The sequence below is a fragment of the Sorex araneus genome, chromosome X, assembly GCF_027595985.1.
Source record: "Sorex araneus isolate mSorAra2 chromosome X, mSorAra2.pri, whole genome shotgun sequence".
NCBI lineage: Eukaryota > Metazoa > Chordata > Mammalia > Eulipotyphla > Soricidae > Sorex > Sorex araneus.
The window spans coordinates 251,913,742-251,934,235 of NC_073313.1; the positions used below are offsets into that span (position 1 = coordinate 251,913,742).

The 20,494-nt window shown below is 52.3% G+C and overlaps 1 protein-coding gene across 1 annotated transcript in view; it reads right to left on the minus strand.

Annotated features, from left to right (window-relative positions):
• Positions 1-8,032, minus strand: part of CFAP65 (cilia and flagella associated protein 65) — a 43,524-nt gene extending 35,492 nt beyond the window's left edge. Inside the window, exon 1 of the mRNA XM_004617175.2 lies at positions 7,967-8,032. The gene's annotated coding sequence lies outside the window, so the exon portion shown is untranslated. The remainder of the gene's footprint in view (positions 1-7,966) is intronic.
• Positions 8,033-20,494: the final 12,462 nt, after the last annotated feature.

The following is a 20,494-nucleotide window of genomic DNA, read 5'->3' on the forward strand; positions in this document are numbered from 1 at the left end:
GCTCTCAAGTTTCAATATTGACAATGTCGGCTGCTGCCAGCCGTGTCTTTTCTCCTGTAATCGGTCCGTGGAGGGACTGTGGCGTGCCTGAGCAGGGGTGACGGCGCCCGTGGGTGCCCACTCAGGGTGGCCCTGGAAAACAGGAGCTATGCTGGGTGTCCGGAACAAAGAACTGAACTCCCAGTCAGGGAGGGGCTTGTCAGGGGCGCCCCGTGGAAAGGTGGAGGAGGGGGCAGGGTTCTTGGGGGTCCAGACGCCTGTTTGGACAGAGACACGTCAGAAGCAGAGAGGGGGGCTAGGAGAGAGTACAGTGGTTAGCGCTTGGGCATGGCAGGTGGCCGATCTGGGTTTGGTTCCCGGCTCTACACGGTCCCTGAGCACTGCTGGGCACAATCCTGAAGGCTCGGAGCATCACCAGGTGTGACCTGGGAGGCCCCCAGGAATGCCAGGATGGCCCAGGTCACCTCCTCAGGCCCCTGTGCTGAACTGATGGCCTGGGGGGCGAGAAGAAGCACCAGTGATGATCAGGCGGGAGGCAGCTGAACTGGTTTTAACTGGTCACTTCAAATCTTGGACTCTGTGCCAGGCTGCTTTCACCCGGGGCACCCCAGAGGGGGGCAGGTGAGAACCCTCCCCGCCCCAATGGACCCAGCCCTGGCAGCTGACCGCCACACTACAGGCCACTATAAAGACACTTCCTACCCATTTTCCATAATTACCACACCATATTTGATGGAGTTCTGAACTCCATCAAATATGGTGTGGTAATTATGTAGGCAACAATTCATAGAGAGTTATGGCAACAATTATGGTAATTATGCAATTATGGTAATTATGATTATGTAGGCAACAATTCATAGAGAGAGATATATATGTATGTTTATATATATATATATATTCTATACATACCTCTTGGAGAGCCCAGCAAGCTACTGAGAATATCCTGCCCTCATGAACAGTGCCTGGCAAGCTACCTGTGGCGTATTCGATACGCCAAAAGCAGTAATGATAGGTCTCATTCCCCTGACCCTGAAAGAGCCTCCAATGGTTGGGAAAGACGAGTAAGGAGAGGCTGCTAAAATCTCAGGGCTGGGAGGAATAGAGACATTACTGGTGCCTACTCGAGTAAATTGACAAACAACGGGATGACAGTGACAGTGACAGTGACAGTGACTTTAAATCTTGCCCACCAGAAAGGTCTCCAGCCAAAGAGATATTGGGATGGTGCGGGGTGTGGGGGGAAGGGAGGAGGTAGCAGCAGATAAAATGAAGCCCCTTTACTCTGACAGTGGCCTCTCTCTCCTCTCTCTGTCTCTCTCCCCTCTCTATCTCTTTCTTTTTCCTCTCTCTTTCCTCTGTCTCTCTCTTTCTCCTTTCTGTCGCTATCTCTCTTTCCTGTCTGTCTTTCTCCTCTCTCCTCTTTCTCTCCTGTCTTTCTCTCCTCTCTCTCTTTCCTCTCTTTGTCTCTCTCTCCTCTGTCTCTGTTTCTCCTTTCTCTTCTATCTTTCTCTGTCTGTCTCGTCTGTCTCTTAGTCCCCTCCCTATGCCTAAGCAGATGGCAGGACAGCTGGGCTGTCACCTGCACACACGTGGCCATGGTAGAGACTCAGGAGAGCCAAAGGGACAGGTCACAGGTCACGGAGCAGCAGACCCAGCCAAGGGACGCAGGTGACAGGGTTCCAGCTGCAGACCTCAGACTAGAAACTTGTATGCTGGACAGGGAACGGGGCAGGGACAGAACCCGGCCATCCTACACTGGACGCAAGCAGAGGACGAGGGATAGGACTTAGAGTGTTGTACACTGCACCGGCCATGGGGGACAGGATGAGTGATGTCCTGCAAGGGTCAAAAGAGAAGCCTGGGCACTGGGGGAGGGGCAGGAGATGCAACCCATCTCCTTGAAGTGGACAATAAACCCAAACCTTGGGGGCTGGAGCGATAGCACAGCGGGTCGGGCGTTTGCCTTGCACTCGGCCAACCTGGGTTCGATTCCCAGCATCCCATAAGGTCCCCCGAGCACCGCCAGGAGTAATTCCTGAGTGCAGAGCCAGGAATTGCCCCTATGCATTGCCGGTGTGACCCAAAAAGCAGAAGAAACAAACAAACAAATAAACAAAAACAAAACCAAAAACACCCACCTCAAACCTCTCTTTGGTTTGGGTTTGGGGGCCCAGCCCAGACAGTGTTCAGAGCTTCCTCCTCGCGTTGTGCTCAAGGATCACTCCTGGCAGTGCTCGAGGGACCCTATGAGGTGCCTTGGATGGAACCCGGGTCAGCCGCATGCAAGGCAAGGGCCTTGCCCGTTGTACCATCCCTGTGGCGGCCTCAAACTCTAACCTCTTAAGTGTCTGAATTTTGCAGGAAAATCTTTCCCGTAATTCTCAAGGACCCATGAGCTCAAGAATAAATCCACTTTTACTGTAATGGTGGGACCCCCAGAATTCCTGAGCGGCATGTAGGCGGCCTATCCCCCACCCCCACACACACCAAAATGGAAAGAAAAGAAAGGAAAGGAAGAGAAAGGAAAAGAGTAGGAGAGAGGCGGGGAAAAGAAGGGGGCCAGAGCGATAGTACAGCAGGTGGGTCCCTTGCCTTGCACACGGCCGACCTGGGTTTGCTCCTCAGCATCCCATAAGGTCCCCCGCCCGCATCTCTCTGTGCACCTTCAGGAGTAATTCCTGAGAGCAAAGCCAGGAGTAACCCCTGAGCACCGCCGGGTATGACCCAAAACGAGCAAGGAAAAAAAAAAAGGGGGGAGGAGAAAGATCCTGGCTGTTCCCAGTAGCGCTGAGGAGGGCAGAATAAGGAGAGAATCATCATCTTCAGAAAGGCCCGGAAGGGGGGACTGGAGTAATAGTACATCAGGTAGGGCGTTTGCCTTGCACGCGGCTGACCCGGGTTCGATTCCCAGCATCCCATATGGTCCCCTGAGCACTGGCAGGAGTAATTCCTGAGTATATAAGCCAAGAGTAACCCCTGTGCATCGCCGGGTGTGACCCAAAAAGCAAAAATCAAAACAAAAAGAAAGGTCCGGGAGGGCCCGGCTGGAGGAGTGGGAGGACTTCTGGCCCCCAGAGAGGCACATGCAGGCACGATGGCATCCAAGGGGACCTGCACTCTTCCAGTGAGAGCCGGGAAGGGGGCGTTGCAGGGGGATATCCTATCCCAGAGAGCTGCAGGCCCCCGTCTCTGAGTCCCTCCTCCCTGAAGCCCCTCCCTCTGCCCCCTCCCTCACCGGAACAGCTCCCCAACCCTAGCTAGCCGGGTGCTCAGTGGACGCAAGTTCTATCTGAGGTTACAGGAGAGAGGCAAGTCCTCCCGGACTCCTGCTTCTCTGTGCCCCTCCCCCACCGCCCCGCCCCGCCCCCGCCCCAGGCCCCGCCCACTTTGGGAGATACTGGCCTGGGCTTTGCTGTGGCCGCCCTGTTGCCAGGCCAGGTGGGTCTGGCCCTCGTGCTGGCACCGGGGCAGACTCCAGGGCTCATGGCACTGTGCCAGCGGTCCTCCGCCTCCCAAGGGAGGGAGGACACCTAGAGCCCAGGCCCCCGGGGAGCACTCTGGCCAAGTCATGGGCTCTGGCTCATCGTAGCTGGGAAAGCTCAGAGACAGGAGGCGAGAGAGGGTCGTGGAGAAGATTCTCCGCTGCCACCAGAGTCACAACGGGAGTGAGTCCCTGGCAGCCGGCGCTGGCAACAGGCACCAGAAGCAGCCAGTGAGCCTGGACACAAGACCCTGGGGCTCTGCTGGGAGCAGCGTCATTCAGGAGAGCACCAAGAGATCCCTGGAGAGCAGGACCCGCAGCCCCCTCCATGGCCACCAACCAGAGTGGTTTTCAACAGGTCCTCACTGAGCATGCCCAGAGCATGAGAGACAGCTGGCTCCGGCTTTTATCCTCTGCCCTTGCCTCTGCATGTCTCGTGCCTCCAGTGAGAAAGGAGCAAGGGGCAAAGGGACCAATCAGACTGGAGAACTCTGGGTTTCTCAATCCCCGATTTCAAGGAAGCAGCATTTACTGCAGCCAGAGAGAGGACAGGAAGTAAGGTGCTTGCCTGGCAGGAGATCAACCCAGGTTTGGTCCCTGGCACCAAATGTGGTCCCCAGAGCACCACCTGGAGTCATTGCTAAGCTCGCAGCCAGGAGTAGCCCCTGAGCACCACCAGGTGTGGCCGAGATCCCCCCTCTCCAAAGACAGTTTAAAAACAAAAGAAGCATTTGCTGAAAGAATGGATTCATTCCAGGATTAATGACGCAACCTCTATAGGAGACCCGGAAATAGATGGCAGCTGGAAGTTATATGCAAACACATGCAAATGTTACAGGCAAATACATGCACAATGTCACAGCTTTGCACCCATGCTCTTTTTCCTAGGAAAATGCCTTTCCCCAAATGCTCTTAAGGACACATGAGGCTCCAAAACTGACTCTGGATCCCTGGCCTCAAACCCCCTCTTCCTTTAGCAGGTTTCACTCGGTACACACCCCCATCTGTGGTGATCTGATTGAAGACCACCATGTTTTCGCACAGGTGCATATCTCTGATTATGTGGTGCCAGGATCAGACCCACTGGATGGTCCTACTTACTGCACCTCCCACTGGGCACCTTTTATTCCCTGGAGGAGGACCAGTAGGGAAGAAAAAGGGCAATGTTCAGACTCAGGGCTCCCACAGGGACACAGCACAACCATTCACCCCCCAGTGCCGCAGACACATGGGAGGGGGGGTCCCTTCGATACCCACCAAGCTTAATGAGGGAGGATAATAGCACGGAAGGCTCTGCCAGTAGCACCCTGCACTGTACCTCTCAGAACAACTACAGAGACACCCTAAGCTCAAAGAAACAACGGTACAGACAGTCAGCAAAGCACAGGGAAGTATGGGAGCAGATATGGGAAAACCACAGTCAGAAGTGAAAGGCACCCAGAGGCAGGCTAAGGGGGTGGGAAGGAAAGTGGGGACATTGGTGGAGGAGAGTGGGCACTGATGAAGCCATCAGTGTTGGAACAATACACTGAAACTTGATCTTTGTCATGTGGTATTTCATGGTGATTCAATTTTAAAGAAAGAAAACATATTTTAGAGTATCAAAAAAAGTGACAGGAACGAAGAATAAAAACTCAATAGATGGCCACAGCAAAAGGAAAACAGCAATTGGAGAAAAAGTTGGTGAGCTCCAAGATGAGATGTAGGAAATCTCTAGAAAACAACAGAACAGGGGATGGAGTGAGTGTGTGTGTGTGTGTGTGTGTGTGTGTGTGTAAAGTTCGAGAATAAATTAATGGAACTCAGAGATCTATAGTCTGAGTTCAAGAAAAACATCATCTGGATCATCAGTGGGGCAGGAGAGTTTTGGTTTTATTGGACACAACTGGCAGTGCTCAGGGTGGTGGGGCTCAAACCCAGATTGGCTGAGTGTAAGGCAAGCACCTTTTCCACTGTACTGTACTGTCGCTGTGGCCCCTTTGAAGAATATTTTTTTTCTCACACCCAGTGATGCTCAGGGGTTACTCCTGGCTTTGCACTCAGGAATCACTCCTAGCGGTGCTTGGGGGACCATATGGGATTCTGGGAATCGAACCCGGGTTGGCCACGTGCAAGGCAAACGCCCTACCCGCTGTGCTACCGCTCCAGCCCCTCCTTTGAAGAATCTTTTTTTTTTTTCGCGCTTTTTGGGTCACACCCAGTGATGCACAGGGGTTACTCCTGGCTCGTGCACTCAGGAATTACTCCTGGTGGTGCTCAGGGGACCATATGGGATGCTGGGAATCAAACCTGGGTCGGCTGCGTGCAAGGCAAACGCCCTACAGTGGTGTGCTATTGCTCCAGCCCCATTTATTTATTTTTTGTGTGTGTCTTTACCTTTTTAAAACATCTTCCTCACTCTTTCTGAATTGTATATTTGTAGGATTTGGCTGTTTCAGGTAAATTTTAAAATGCCTCAGCATAAAATTATTTGTATTAATTTACATTTACATTTTATATGTCTGTAAAAGAGATAGTTTTTGAAAAATAATCATAATTGATTTCCTTTTGTTTGGGGGCCACAGTTCACTGTGCTCAGGGCTTACTCCTGGCTCTGCACTCAGGGATCACTCCTGGTGAGGTTCAGGGAACCATTTGTGGGGCCTCGAATCAAGCTTGGCGGTGTGAAGACAAGCTGTTTACCTATTGGACTATCTCTCTGACCCCTGACAATTTTTTATCATCAACTCATCACTGATTTTGCGACATTTCAGGAGCTTAATTTTATTTTATCTATATGTGTGGTTGTCACCACTTCTATTTTTTGTTTCATTGTTTTTTGTTTTGGGGCCACACCCAGTCATGCTCAGGGGGTCACTCCTGGCTCTGCACTTAGGAATCACTCCTGGTGGGGCAAGGAGGCTCATATGTGGTGCCAGGGATCGAACTTGGGTCGGCTGCCTACAAGGCAAGCTTCCTACCTGCTCTACTATCGCAGAATTGTCACCACTTCTACAATTAAAAAAAATCTCTCTCACACAGGTGGGCTGTAAAGAAACATAGTAAGGAAACAGTAAAGGGCCAAAGCCATAGGACAGCAGGTAGGGCACAAACCTTGCATGCAGCCAACAGAAGTTTGATCCCCCGCATCCCATACGACCCCTGAACCCTGCCAGGAATAATTCCTGAGTGCAGAACCAGGAGTAACTAGGGGTTAAGACCCATGTCCTGCATGCACTGATTCCAGTTAGCCCCCTCATACCACATAAGGTCCCCCAAGTACCACTAGGAGTGATCCCTGAGCACAGAGCCTGGAGTAAACATCGCCAAGTGAAACTCAACCCCCCACCCCAGAGGTATTTCTCTTGGGTCAGGGAGAGAGCCCAGAGGGCTCAAGTGCTTGTCTTGCATGCAGAAACCGGGGTTCAATTTGCAGAGCTGCAGGGTCCAGGGTACTGCCAGAAGCCGCGCCCTGCACTGCTCCGGGAAAGGGCTCTGATCATTACCAGGTGTTGCCCCAAAACAAAGCACATCAAAAAAGGCTGTTTGTCTTCAGACCAGGGATGTGGCTCAGTGGCAGAGCTCTTGCACATGTACAGCCCTGGCTTTGATTCCCGGCAGGTTTGGTCCCTGAGCACCATCCATAGTGACCCCGTGCTGGGAGGAGTTCCTGAACTCCACCTGGTGTGGCCCCCAAACAAAATAACCCACGCCTCTCAAAAAAATAAAAGATGTTTCTCTTTTTTTTCCCGCTTTTTGGGTCACAATCCAGCGATGCTCAGGGGTTACTCCTGGCTTTACACTCAGGAATTACTCCTGGAAGTGCTTGGGGCACCATATGGGATGCCGGGGATCGAACCCGGGTCGGCCGGGTACAAGGCAAACGCCCTACCCACTGTGCTATTGCTCCGGCCCCAAAAAGATGTTTCTCTTAATCCTGCTTCTTCAAACCTGGAGCCTCCATCATAAATGGAGGTTACCCTAATTCATGAAGTTGATATTAAACTAAAAAGAAACGGGGGGAGGGGGAGTGTGTGAAAGAGCCCTAGACAGCCCTATATTAACAAACCCCAAATTGACAATCATAAGTCAGAGCAAGACTCTCCAAAAATTACATCTTTTGCGATCTTTGCAAGGATATTGAGCAAAGGAGATGATTTTTAAAATTCAACGCTCTGATCTCTAGGACAATCTGTACACACACACACACACACACACACACACACACACACACACACACGCCGTCAGTTTCCTTTATTTGCCTAATTTCCAAACTCAAAATTTTTGACATGATCAGTGGGGAAAGTGTCAGATATTTGTGTAGAGTGGAAGGAGAAAGAAATCAGTGAAATGAAGGGACAAAATATTTTTTGGAATAATTCCTCCTTTCTTCGGGGGGTCTCCAGTCTGATTTCACCCAAGGCTCGGTCCCAGGGGGACTCTCTGAGGACACTTAGGGGACCCTTAAGTTTATTCCCGGAGGAGGCGGTTTCCCGGGACAAATACCTTCTGGGACTATTCACGCTGCTTCCCGGATCCCTGGGACCAACGCTCAGAACTCACACACAGCCGCCATGTTGTCGTTTCCATAGATACGGGACGCTCAGGACTTGGCGTCTTCTGGTATCCCAAGGCAACGACGGCAGCCCAAAGGAGTCATGCTTCACAGAAGGCGAAAGGGCCGCTAAACTTGAGTCCTACTCTCACATTTTGTCTCCTGCCTCTCTCTGCTAGTGGTAACCAGGCTCATAACAGACAACGTGGTGTGTATAGGTCCCTGGCTACCGTGATGTTTCTGCAATCGTGACTTTAATTGATGCCTCCCCCCCCTTTTTTTTTAAGAACAAGTCTCTTTTGTTTCATTTAAATGTCACCACTTTTTTTTTTAATTGAATCACCGTGAGATACAGTTACAAAGCTTTCCTTTTTTAGTTTCAGTCATACAATGATCGAACACCCAACTCTCCACCACCAATGTCCCAGTACCCCCAATATCACCCCTCTCCCTGCCTCTATGGCAGACAATCTCCCCCATTCTCTCTTTTGTATTGCTTGTCATGAATAGCATCAGATGTCGTGTGGCCACCAGAGCGGCCGTAAACCCCTGGAATTCTAAAATTTTAGATAATTAGGGTCTGGAGAAATCTCTGCAGCGACCTGCTCAGTTTGGAGATTCTTTTGTGTGACTCTGATTTATGGCTGTTAAGGGGCTTTAGTAGCAGCTGGAGGATGTCCAAATTTATCGAAGATTACTCTAAGAATTTACTCGCTGAGTGGTAACCTCCCTCCTGCCTTGGTGACTGTCAGAGAATCAGAACAGAAATTTTTTTTTTTTTGCTTTTTGGGTCACACCCAGCGATGCTCAGGGGTTACTCCTGGCTCCGTGCTCAGAAATTACTCCTGGAGGTGCTCAGGGGACCATATGGGATGCCGGGGATCGAACCTGGGTCGGCCACATGCAAGGCAAATGCCCTACCTTCTGTACTATTGCTCTGGCCCAGAACAGAAACTTCTTTTGGTGGTTGAGATGGTTAGCTTAAAAGCAGTTTCTTCTTGTTTGCATATTGCTTTGCATCTGGATTCCTCTAGCCTGCTCGTGAGTATGTGAGGTGAGCATTTTCCCTGACACAACACAATGCTAACCTTTGTGGAGAGACGTGACGGTTACCACAGGAAGAAGGCACCGTTATATATAATGTGGATGTGGGAACACTCATTTGTTCATCTGTCTTTATGTGCATGGAGGGGAAGGGCTTCCTTTGGTAAAGATTCCTTAGGTAGGTGAAGCGGAAAATCTGCAAGTTCATTCGTTGGCAAAACGCTTTCACTACCCAGAACAGTGATGGGGCTGGGGAGGGGTGGGGCGCCTTGGCCAGTGGGAGAGAATTGAATTTAGGAGTAACCCCCCCCCCCGCAAATAAATTCTCATTTTGGACCAGTTGTAGTTTCCTTGGAAAGGTAAAAGATGGACCAAGATGACAAAATTTTCCTGAGCTGACCTGGGGGGGGGGGGGCCGTATGGCCAGAGCTAGGAGGAACTGGAGGAAGGTTCGTTAAACTATGCCAGCAGGATTAGACCTGGAATTTCCTTAGGATCCAGGAATGTGGACCTCGGGAGCTTTCCAGAGTTCTCATGTTATTCTCAGACTCCAAAGTCTGTACTTTGGACGTGACTTTCCTGCTGTTTGTAGTTTCTGTAATGATTTCCTTTTTGTTTTCCCTTAGGTTCTTTTCGCAGTGGTCAGCCTGACTCAGCTGTACCTTAGGGAGAAGCCCTGAGGACCTCTTTTCCCTTTCTCAGGCTGACAAGCAAGATTTCACAGTGGCCTCGGCATCCTGGTGAGAGAACCCCAAGGAGGTGAAAAGTGAGAAGTCCTTACCCGTTTCCAAAGGGGGAGCTAGGTAACTTCTGAGCACTGGTTTGCCCAAACCCAGGCGACTTGTGGGACTGGGACATTGCCAGAAGATTCTTCGTACAGGGCTATGGATCTGGCTTTTGTGCGACTCTGATAGCCTGTTCCCTTTACACACGAGGGCTGCTGAGAGATGGTAGGGCTGGACTTGAGCCCCCGGCTAAGACCTTGGAAAGAGGCATGGTCAGGCCCAGACAGGAGGGGAGGAGAGGGGAAGCTGGCTTCAGAAATTCCCCACGTTTCAAAAAAACCCAGAACGGGGCTGGAGTGATAGCACAGCGGGTAGGGCGTTTGCCTTGCACGTGGCCGACCTGGGTTCGATTCCCAGCATCCCATATGGTCCCCTGAGCACCGCCAGGTATAATTTCTGAGTGCAGAGCCAGGAGTGACCCCTGTGCATGGCCAGGTGTAACCCCCCCAAAAAAAAAAAAACCAGAACGCTTAAGAGATCCTGGGTAGCTGGGTCTTCCTGAGATCCAAAAAAGGAATCTAGTGGGTGCTTTATGCTTCCAGCCAGTGAGGAGGCTGTGGAAAAGAAAATGACCCAGATAATCTCATCCGGGGCCACGATCCAGAGACTCATAATTCTCTCAGAAGAGAGCATAAAGCGACTTGCCATCGCCATGCCTCAGGACCCTGTGCCTGGCTATTTTATTTGGGACACCCAGGAGGGGGCGGGTGAGGCCCCTCCCCACCCCAAGGGATCTAGCCCTGGACCCACCCCCCAAATGCTCCAGAACTCAACTGCCGCCATGCTCATGGCTGCTCCCCACATGCTCGGGCCCAGCCTCACGCATGAGTGAATCTGTTTCTGGACACCTCATATCTTAGAGTAGCGCACTACATTTGATGGGGTTTAAAGTAGAGGGCAACCAACCTTAGAGGGAAATATATACATGTATATATGTATATATATATATATTATAAGCTCACAAGTCTCAGCCTTTAACAACACGCTAGTAATTTCTCTCTTTTTTTTTGGGGGGGGGGTTTGGGTCACACCCAGTGATGCTCAGGGGTCACTCCTGGCTCTGCACTCAGGAATTACCCCTGGCCGTGCTCAGGGGACCATATGGGATGCTGGGAATTGAACCTGGGTCTGCCGCGTGCAAGGCAAATGCCCTCCCCGCTGTGCTATCGCTCCAGCCCCACGCTAGTAATCTCTTATCACTGTCACTCACTGTCACTGTCATCCGTTGTTCATCGATTTGCTCGAGCGGGCACCAGTAACGTCTTTCATTGTGAGACTTATCGTTACTGTTTTTGGCATATCCAATACACCACGGTTAGCTTGCCAGGCTCTCCGAGAGGGGCCGAGGAATTGAACACGGGTTGGCCGCGTGAAAGGCGAACGCCCTACCGCTGTGCTATCGCTCCAGCCCCTTGTAATAGAAGGGCTTAATGGTCCCTGGGTGAAATACAACAATTTACACTCTCCTCTAAGGAAACTCTTGGCGCATTTTCAGTGGTTTATTCATAACAAGCAACACAAAATAAATTATTTCAGTTCTGCTTTGGGGCAGGGCTTGGCAACATCCGAAATATGGTGGTGGGGAGGGGTAATGGTGGTGGCATTGGTGCTCGAATATGAGGCACTGTAGCACTGTCCTCCCGTTGTTCATCGATTTGCTCGAGCGGGCACCAGTCACGTCTCGCCTGAACAAATCGATGAACAACGGGAATGTTAAATGTAATAAAATATTGTGAACTGCTTTATAAAAATAAAATTAAATTTTTTAAGAAAGAAAATGATCCTTGGGGCTGGAGCGATAGCACAGCGGGTAGGGCGTTTGCCTTGCACGCGGCCGACCTGGGTTCGATTCCCAGCATCCCATATGGTCCCCTGAGCACGGCCAGGGTAATTCCTGAGTGCAGAGCCAGGAGTAACCCTTGTGCATCGCCAGGTGTGACCCAAAAAGAAAAAAAAGAAAAAAAGAAAGAAAATGATCCAAGAAGATTGGAGTGGAGAGAAAGTGCAGGAGATGAAGGCTGGTAAGGCTCACTTCCTCCTCCAGCGCTGTGTAGGGACTCCTGAGCACCACCAGGGGTCACTCTTGAGTGTAGAACCAAGAATGACGCCTGCATAGCACTAGTGTGGCCTAAACTGTAGGAGCAAGGAAGAATTTGACGAGGATTTGAGAGAAGGAGGAGGAGAAAAGAGAGGAAACTGCCCCCAAGGCTCCTGGCTGGCGGCACCAGGTGGTTCAGATGAAAAAAAGGTAAAACAGGGGCTGGAGTGATAGCACAGTGGGTAGGGCATTTGCCTTGCATGAGGCCGACCCGGGTTCGATTCCCAGCATCCCATATGGTCCCCCAGCACCACCAGGAGTGATTCCTGAGTGCAGAGCCAGGAGTAACCCCTGTGCACTGCTGGGTGTGACCCAAAAAGCGGGGGAAACAGAGCTCAATGATTGAGTCTTCAAACAAACACAAAGTATCTTTGCTTGCTGGTTTTGCTGCCACACCTGTTGATGCTCAGGGCTTACTCCCGGCTCTGCATTCAGGAATCACTCCAGGCAGTGCTCTGGGGACTCTATGGGACGTGGGGGTGAGGGTTGAACCTGGGCTGGCCACATGCAAATCAAGCACCCTATCTGCGCTCCTACCTCCTATCCCCAGACACAAAGTATCTTTTCTAAGCTTTCCTTCCCACTTTCCTCCTTGTCCGTCCTCTGTGGAAGACGGGAAAGCTCTGAGCTGGGATAGAAGAGAGCCCTGACTTTAACCCTCACGCTGTCACTCACTGGCGACGTGACCTTGGGCCTCACTGAACCCAGCTTGTTCATCTACTACGTGGGGTTAATTAGCTAGAGCCTGGTGTGGGGACTGAGTCATTGGTCACGTGAAAGTGCCTGGCACATGGGACATGGTTAGGTACACACACACACAGGAAGTCCACTCACTAAGCGAGCAGGTCAACGAGTCCACCCCTTGGCCTTCTGGGAAGCCTCCTCCGTCCCCCACCTCCCAGTCTCAGCGTAAGTTACCTAATTCCCCCATGTCAGCCCCGCAGATAACTTCCTTCCTCCATTCATTGCCACCTTCCCCCAAAGGCACTGCAGACACGCACACCAACAGTAGGGAACCAGAGGGGGAGAGGACCTAAGATTTGACCCCCAACGCCTTGAGTTCAAGTGCTGGACTTTAGCGATGAAGAACTGAGCAATTTTGGTACTGTTAAATCTTCTAGGTTTTCACTTTCTTTCGCCGGCAAGATGGGAGCAAACGGGAATACGATTGCAAGTAATTCACCTGGCAGCTGCTCCACCTCCTCGGTGTGGGTGATTTGTCGTCACCTCCTGCTAGTCGGAGCAACGCTGCCTCGGCTGTAGGATCTCTTCCTCTGCACCGCAAGCCAGCACCATGGACAGCTCACTCTCCCCGGCCCCTTGGCAGCCACCCTCTCCCTGCCACCTGCCTTCTCTCTCCTTTTCCCCACCCACACTGCCGTGGAAACCCCCAGGATCCTAAACCAGGAGCCTCTCCGAGAAGACAGTGTGGTGCAGTGGTGAGGGACTGGAGTGAAGCTGATGGGTTTGATTCCAGCACCTCAAAGAGTTTAAGAACCTGACACAATGCAGGCTCCTCTGGGGTTCCGAATAACAGATGGACACCCTAGGGTGAATTCCTATCCTGATTCCTCAAATCCTCTCCAAGTCCACTTCTGGGTGTTTTTTTTTGTTTGTTTGTTTATTTGGGTTTGGGCCACACCCAGTGGTGCTTAGGGTTTACTCCTGGTTCTGTGCTCAGAGTTTACTCCTGGTTCTGTGCTCAGAGTTTACTCCTGGTTCTGTGCTCAGGGTTTACTCCTGGTTCTGTGCTCAGGGTTCTCTCCTGGAAGGCTCAGGGGACCATATGAGATGCCGGGGATCAAACCTCTGTCAGCTGCATGCAAGGCAAATGCCATTCCCACTGTGCTATCTCTCCAGCCCCCCAATCCATTTCTGAGCAGAGCCTTCTCGTAAGGAACAGTGGTCCTCAATTAAGACAGACTTTTTTTGCAAGGGGCCCCACCTTAGTCTCATTCCTAAGATTCTTTGATATTTTTACCAGCATTAAATATTTTTGAGTTTGGCAAAGTGGACAACTCAGAAGTTAGAGGCCTATGCACAGGCTCCAAGGTTAATCCCTTGTACTTCATGCCTCCCCTCTAGAACCATCAGATGCAACCCTGGTTGCAGGGGTGGGTGGGTGCAACTCTTCTGGGCCTGAATAGGACCCCATCCTCAAGCCTTAGCACTGAGACATCTAGCTTGGTTGCCTGAGTATTCTGGGAGTGGCCCCTGGACTCATTGAGCACTATTGGGAGGTCTCAAAAATTGTTTTAGTAAATCTTCCATGCCAGGTGCGCGGGCAAGAGACTCTCTGTTATAAGATATAAGAGATATCTTATAGCCTACTTCTCCCTCTGGGAGACATGGAAAACTACTGGGAGTTTCCTGCCCACATGGGAGAGCCTGGAAATGTCCCCATGGTGTATTCATATGCCAAAACCAGTAACAAGCTGGGTCTCATTCCCCTGACCCTGAAAGAGCCTCCAGCACGGCATCATTGGAAGGATGAGTAGAGAGGCTTCTAAAATCTCAGGGCTTGGACGAATGGAGACGTTATTGAGACTGCTCGAGAAATTTGACGAACAACGGGATGATAATGATGATGATGATGAAATCTTCCATGCATGGAAGAGACTTAAAAACAGTGCATGAAGTGTCTGGAGAGATCATACAGGGATTAAGGGGCTGCCTTGCACGGGACTGACTATAGTTAAATCCCAGGCACCACATAGGGTTCCCCAAGTCACTGTCACTGTCACTGCCATCCCATTGCTCATTGATTTGTTCGAGCGGGCACCAAGTACCATCAGCAATGTTCTTTGAGCACAGAATCAGGAGTTGCCACTGAGCACCATTCAGTGTGACCAGAACCCCCCAAATAAATAGAGTTTTAAGGCCAGAGAGACAGTACAGGATACAGACACTCGCCTTGCATGCAGCCAAGCTTGGCCCAGTGTCCAGCACTGCGTATGGTCCCTGAACACCGCCAGGAGTGATCCCAAAGCACAGAACCAGGAGTAAGACCTGAACACTGCCGGGTATGACCCAACACCCCTGCTACCACCTCCCCCAGTACAGAAAATTCTCACGAACACGTCACCCAGCTTCCCCTTAGGCGAACCTACTGCCTTTCTAATTTAGAAGTTAACCTCCTGCAATAAACGCTACTCACGAAAGTACAGAGTTTCTTTAGCATGCGTTTGTCCACTTTCTTTCAGTTTCAGAGTTCAGGCTAGGGTTCCAGCACTTCCTCTATCTTTTCTTTGAAGAACGCTCTCTGTCTCTGTCTCTGTCTGTTTCTCTCTTTCCCTCTCCTTCTCTTCCCTCTCTTACCTTTTGGGCTACACCTGGTGCTACTCAGGGGTTACTACTCGCTCTGCACTCAGGAATTACTCCTGGAGGTGAATGGGAGATTGTGGGAGGTGCCTGCCTGAGTTCGAACCTGGGTTGGCCGTGTGCAAGGCAAGCACCCTACCCGCGGTACTATCTCTCCATGCCACCCCCCGTTAAGAATTTAACTTACCAGTAAATTCTCAGGTGAATAGAAATTTATCAAAGCATTTTTTTTTTGCTTTTTGGGTCACACCCGGCGATGCACAGGGGTCACTCCTGGCTCATGCACTCAGAAATCACCCCTGGCAGTGCTCAGGGGAGCATATGGGATGCTGGGATTCGAACCCGGGTCGGCCGTGTGCAAGGCAAACGCCCTACCTGCTGTGCTATCACTCCAGCCCCTTTATCAAAGCATATTTACAAAGCTGTTCATAGTAGTAGAGTTTCAGGCATACAATGTCCCAACACCAATCCCTCTACCAGTGGGACCTTCCCTCCACCAATGTCCCCAGCTTCCCTCCCACCCTGAAAAGCACTCTTAATTACTTGGTAGAGTATCCCTCCAACTTCAGTCTGTTTCTTTTCTTTCTTTTTTTTTTTGGTGGGGGGGAAGTAGGATCAAACCCAGTGGGGCTCAGGGCTTATTCCTGGCTCTACATCAGGGATATTTTTGGTGGGGCTCTGGGGACCAGATGGGATGCTGTGGATAAAACCTGGGTTGGTCATGTGCAAGGTAAATGCCCTACCCACTGTACTATCTCTCCAGACTGTGTTTCTTGTGGCTACAATTGGGGGTAGATAATTTGGGGTGGGGAGAGCACAGTAGCACACTTCTCTGGGCAGCTCATCAAGTATGTAGTTTATCTGTGCTATTAATGATTATTTAGCCAAGATAGTGTCTTCCTGAAGTCTGCTCTGTAATCTGGTTATTTCTCCCCCTCTCTAGCAAATCTGGGAGAGGGGCATATTCAGTGATACTTAAGGGCTACTCCTGACTGCACTGAGGGACTCATATGGTGGTGCTCAGGGAACCATATGGAGTTCCAGGGATCAAACCCAGCTCAGCCGCATGTAAAGCACGTGCCTTACCTGATGTATTATCTCTCTGGCCCCTGACTTTCTTCTCCAACCTTCCCTTCACATCTAGCAAGAGTCTTGGTCTAATGTCTGCATTGGCCTTGAGGCTTAGGGACTGTGGGATACTCAGATGGAGAGGTAGAGACCCAGGCAGTCAGGTCCCAGGGCCGCCTAAATTCCTGTTAATCTAATGGTTCTCAATAAATTAGCCAACAGGGGCTGGAGTGATAGCACAGTGGGTAGGGCGTTTGCCTTGCACTCGGCCCACCCGGTTCGAATCCCAGCATTCCATATGGTCCCCTGAGCACTGCCAGGGGTAATTCCTGAGTGCAGAGCCAGGAGTAACCCCTGTGCATCGCCGGGTGGGACCCAAAAATAAAAAAAATTTAAAATAAATAAATTAATTAGCCAACAAGTCCCAGTAATGACTTCCTAGGTGTCCAGAACTGCAAGTGCTTTAACCTCTCAGTCTCTCCACCCCCCCTGGATTATTTTATTTATTTATTTTGCTTTTCGGGTCACACCCAGTGATGCTCAGGGGTTACTCCTGGCTCTGCACTCAGTAATTACCCCTCGAAGTGCTTGGGGAATGCCGGGGATCGAACCCAGGTCAGCTGCATGCAAGGCAAACGCTCTCCCTGCTGTACTATGGCTCCGTCCCCTGGATTATATTTTAACCATATCCCTCTTCTACTTCTCCGGGCTGTTTCTGCCCTGTGTGTGTGTTGCCAGGGCTTGAAGCCAAGCCAGCGCGTCACACGTGCAGGGCAAATGTTCTACACGGAGCCAGCACTGGCCTCTCGAGGATTAACCTTTCCACCCTTACCCTCCCCACCACTCCCCCAGACACACCCGCTCCCCATTGTTTGTCTGCTTGCTTTCCCGTGAGTGTGCTGAAATCAGGCCCTGGGAGGTGCGTGCAGAAACCAGAGCCAGGCACCCCTTTCACGGGGCTGCTGAGTACCTCTGCTTCATTTCCATGCACCTTCTTGCTGACCGACTCTGAAACAATGGCCGGGAACTGTGACCGTCCCAGCCAGCCCTTTCCCCCACCCCCAGCCCCAGACTTGGAGCCCTTCCTTCTTTTGGGGGTTTCGAACTCTCTACTGTCATTTCCTTCCACTTGCCCAGATGCACCTTCTCGCTCTCCACTAGCCCTCGTCCTTAAGCGACCTACCTTTCAGAGGTCATTTTAATTTATTGGGGTGAAGGGGTGGGCCACCCTTGGTTGTGTTCAGGAGTGACTCCTGGTTCTGTACTCAAGGATCACTCCTGGCAGGGCTCAGGAGAACCATATGGGATGCCGGGGATCGAACCCGGGTCAGCCGCGTGTAAGGCAAATGTCCTACCCAGTGAACCATCTCTCTGGCCCCTTCCTTTCCGAAGTTTTTCATCCCTCTGAGAGTGTTCTGTCTTAGGGGATTCTGCCATGAGAGAAGGAGCGTTTTCCCATCCCACTGCCCTTGCACAGATATGTTTAGCCCAGCCTCCAGCACCCGGCCCCTATCCACCCCCCCTCCCATCTGCTCCAAGTTTATCCCTCCTGTTTATCCCTTCTAGGAAACAAGAACCAACATCTCTCCTCCAGCTTCATCATACAGGTCACTGTCACTGTCATCCCGTTGCTAATCAATTTGTTTGAGCGGGCACCAGTAACATCTCTCATTGAGAGACTTGTTACTGTTTTTGGCATATCCAATACGCATGGGTAGCTTGCCAGGCTCTGCAGCGTGGGCTCAATACTCTCGGTAGCATGCCGGGCTCTCCGGGAGGGGTGGAGGAATGGAACACGGGTCAGCTGCGTGAAAGGCGAATGCCCAACCGCTGTGCTATTGCTCCAGCCCATCATACAGGTACCATCTCTAAAAGCTCTTGTGAAAAAGCGTCCTCCAGAGAGCGTGCAGTGATGCCTTGATTTGAGCAAAACATTACTCTAACATGTCCCATGACCCTGCAACCACTGAGTTTCGCTTGCCAGCGGACAAGGCATCCAGAAAAGTTCAGCCAGGCGGGTCTGACGGCAGCTCTCAGGTACTTGATTTGGCTCATAGCTAAGGGCTACAGCCCTCTTGAAGGCTGAACGTCAGTCCACCCTGGCGCACTCTCAGGATGGTGTCTGTGGCCCCGGGCTGGGAGCCCTGTGGGACTGACACCTGAACACCCATTCACAGCCTCTTCCACGTGGACTAGTCAGATGCTGACGCACCTCAGAGCAGATTCACGGGGGGAGGGATCCTGGCCCTTGGCCCCCTTTTGAAGGAGCATCCTGTAGCTCGTGGGGACCCCGCCGACACTGCACTCTAACCGCATCTAGAAGAGGAATCTTAGGACCCCCACCTTTCCTAGAGACTTGGGCTACCCCTTCCCCATCAGATCGAGGCTGGAGCTCCCTGTAGCTTCCTTGTGTTCGTCCTGGTTGTTTGTGTGTTTGACTCATCCATTCCTGCCTCTCTCAACTCCCTGCTCCCGGTGGGGCGTGAACCCGGGATCTAGCCTGGACTCTGGTCCTGTGTGACCTTGGGCAAGTTCATACACATCCCTGTTTCTTCTCTGTCAAGCACCGGCGAGGAGTCGCTTAGACTTTGCAGGCTGCTCCAAGCTGAAAGGACAGCGCGAGTGGCCCCGGCAATGTTGTGGAAGAACTCCCTGGGCAGGTCATTTTTCTCTCTGAGAGCCACAGTTGGTATTTCCCAGGAAGGAGAGTCACTCCGCTAAGCTCCGCCCCTTGAGGATGGGAGAGGGAACTCAGAGGGGCTGCAGAGAGGGCCGGAAGATGTCGCCTGTCGTTGCCCTCCTGCGTGCCCTGCCGTGTGCGTGTGCATGTGTGTGTGTGTGTGTGTGTGTGTGGTGTGCGTGCGAGGCAGCCAGGTGTGGCCTGGGGCCCGCCGTGCGCAGGGCAGGGCCACTATCTTCCCGACAGGCCTTATCAGATCCCAGCTGGCCACAGCTCGGCCCTGCGGAACAAAGAGGCTTTGAGAACCAGGCCAGGGCGTGGACGTGGGGCCCAGCCGGCGGTGCATTCCACCCAGGGGACAGAGGGCACGGGGTGGGGACGCTGTGGCTGCCAGGCCCCACTCAGAAGCCCCACTCCACGGTGGCGGGGCCTCCTGTCACCGTGGAGAGATGGAGCTGTGACCGCCCCCCCACCCCTGCACCTCCTTTCCCTAGAGGTGGTCTTTTTTTTTTTTTTTTGGTTTTTGGGTCACACCCGGCGATGCACAGGGTTACTCCTGGCTCTTCACTCAGGAATTACCCCTGGCGGTGCTCAGGGGACCATATGGGATGCTGGGATTAGAACCCGGGTCGGCCGCGTGCAAGGCAAACGCCCTACCCGCTGTGCTATCGCTCCAGCCCCCCTAGAGGTGGTCTTGGGGCTTCTCTGGTGCGTGTGTGCTTTACCGGGGAGGTGGGTCTGCCCAGCTGTTCGGGTGCTCACCCCAGGGTGCAGAGCCTGTCGCCCAGCGCCGGCGGGGGCCCGTCCCCAGGGCCACGCAGGTGGCTGGGATGGGAACTAGCGATTAACGTTAAGTCTTTGCACCCGCTGGCAGGCACCCCCGTCCTGTGGGCTGTCTCTCAATGGACTGCGTTGGGGGGTCCCAGCACTGCCCCAGTGGACCCTCAGAGCCACAGCTGGCTGTGAGTTCAGGGCTTACTCCTGGCTCCACACTCAGGGCTCGGGAGACCCTATGCGATGCTGAGTATCAAACCCGGGTCAGCCACAGTCAAGGCAAGCCCGCTCCCTGCGGGGCTGTCCCCCAGCCCCCCAAAGGCACTTTCTAGGAGGGCGTGCCCAGACACTGCCTATTCTACAGCTCCCCCTCAACCTGTCTCTCCGGCTTCCTCTGGGGGAAACCCACCCAGGACTCCTCTCTGAACCAGCATCCGTGCCCCACTGCCGGGGTCCCTGCTGAAGGTCCCCAGGTTGACAGGCTGTACGCTGTGCCTGAGTGCTGTGGGGAACACGGGAGGGGGTGGGTGGGGGGGTGGGAGAGGGCCTGCCTGGGGCTTTGCTCCACCTGCAGCAGCGCTGTGCTAAGGGACTTTGCCTTCAGGCCAGGACAGAAGCTGATTCTTTTCCAGCTGGCTCGCCCAGGTGGTTGGTTCTCTTTTCTCAAAGGATGAAGAACCTGCTTTCGGTCCCGTTCTGAGGCTTTGGG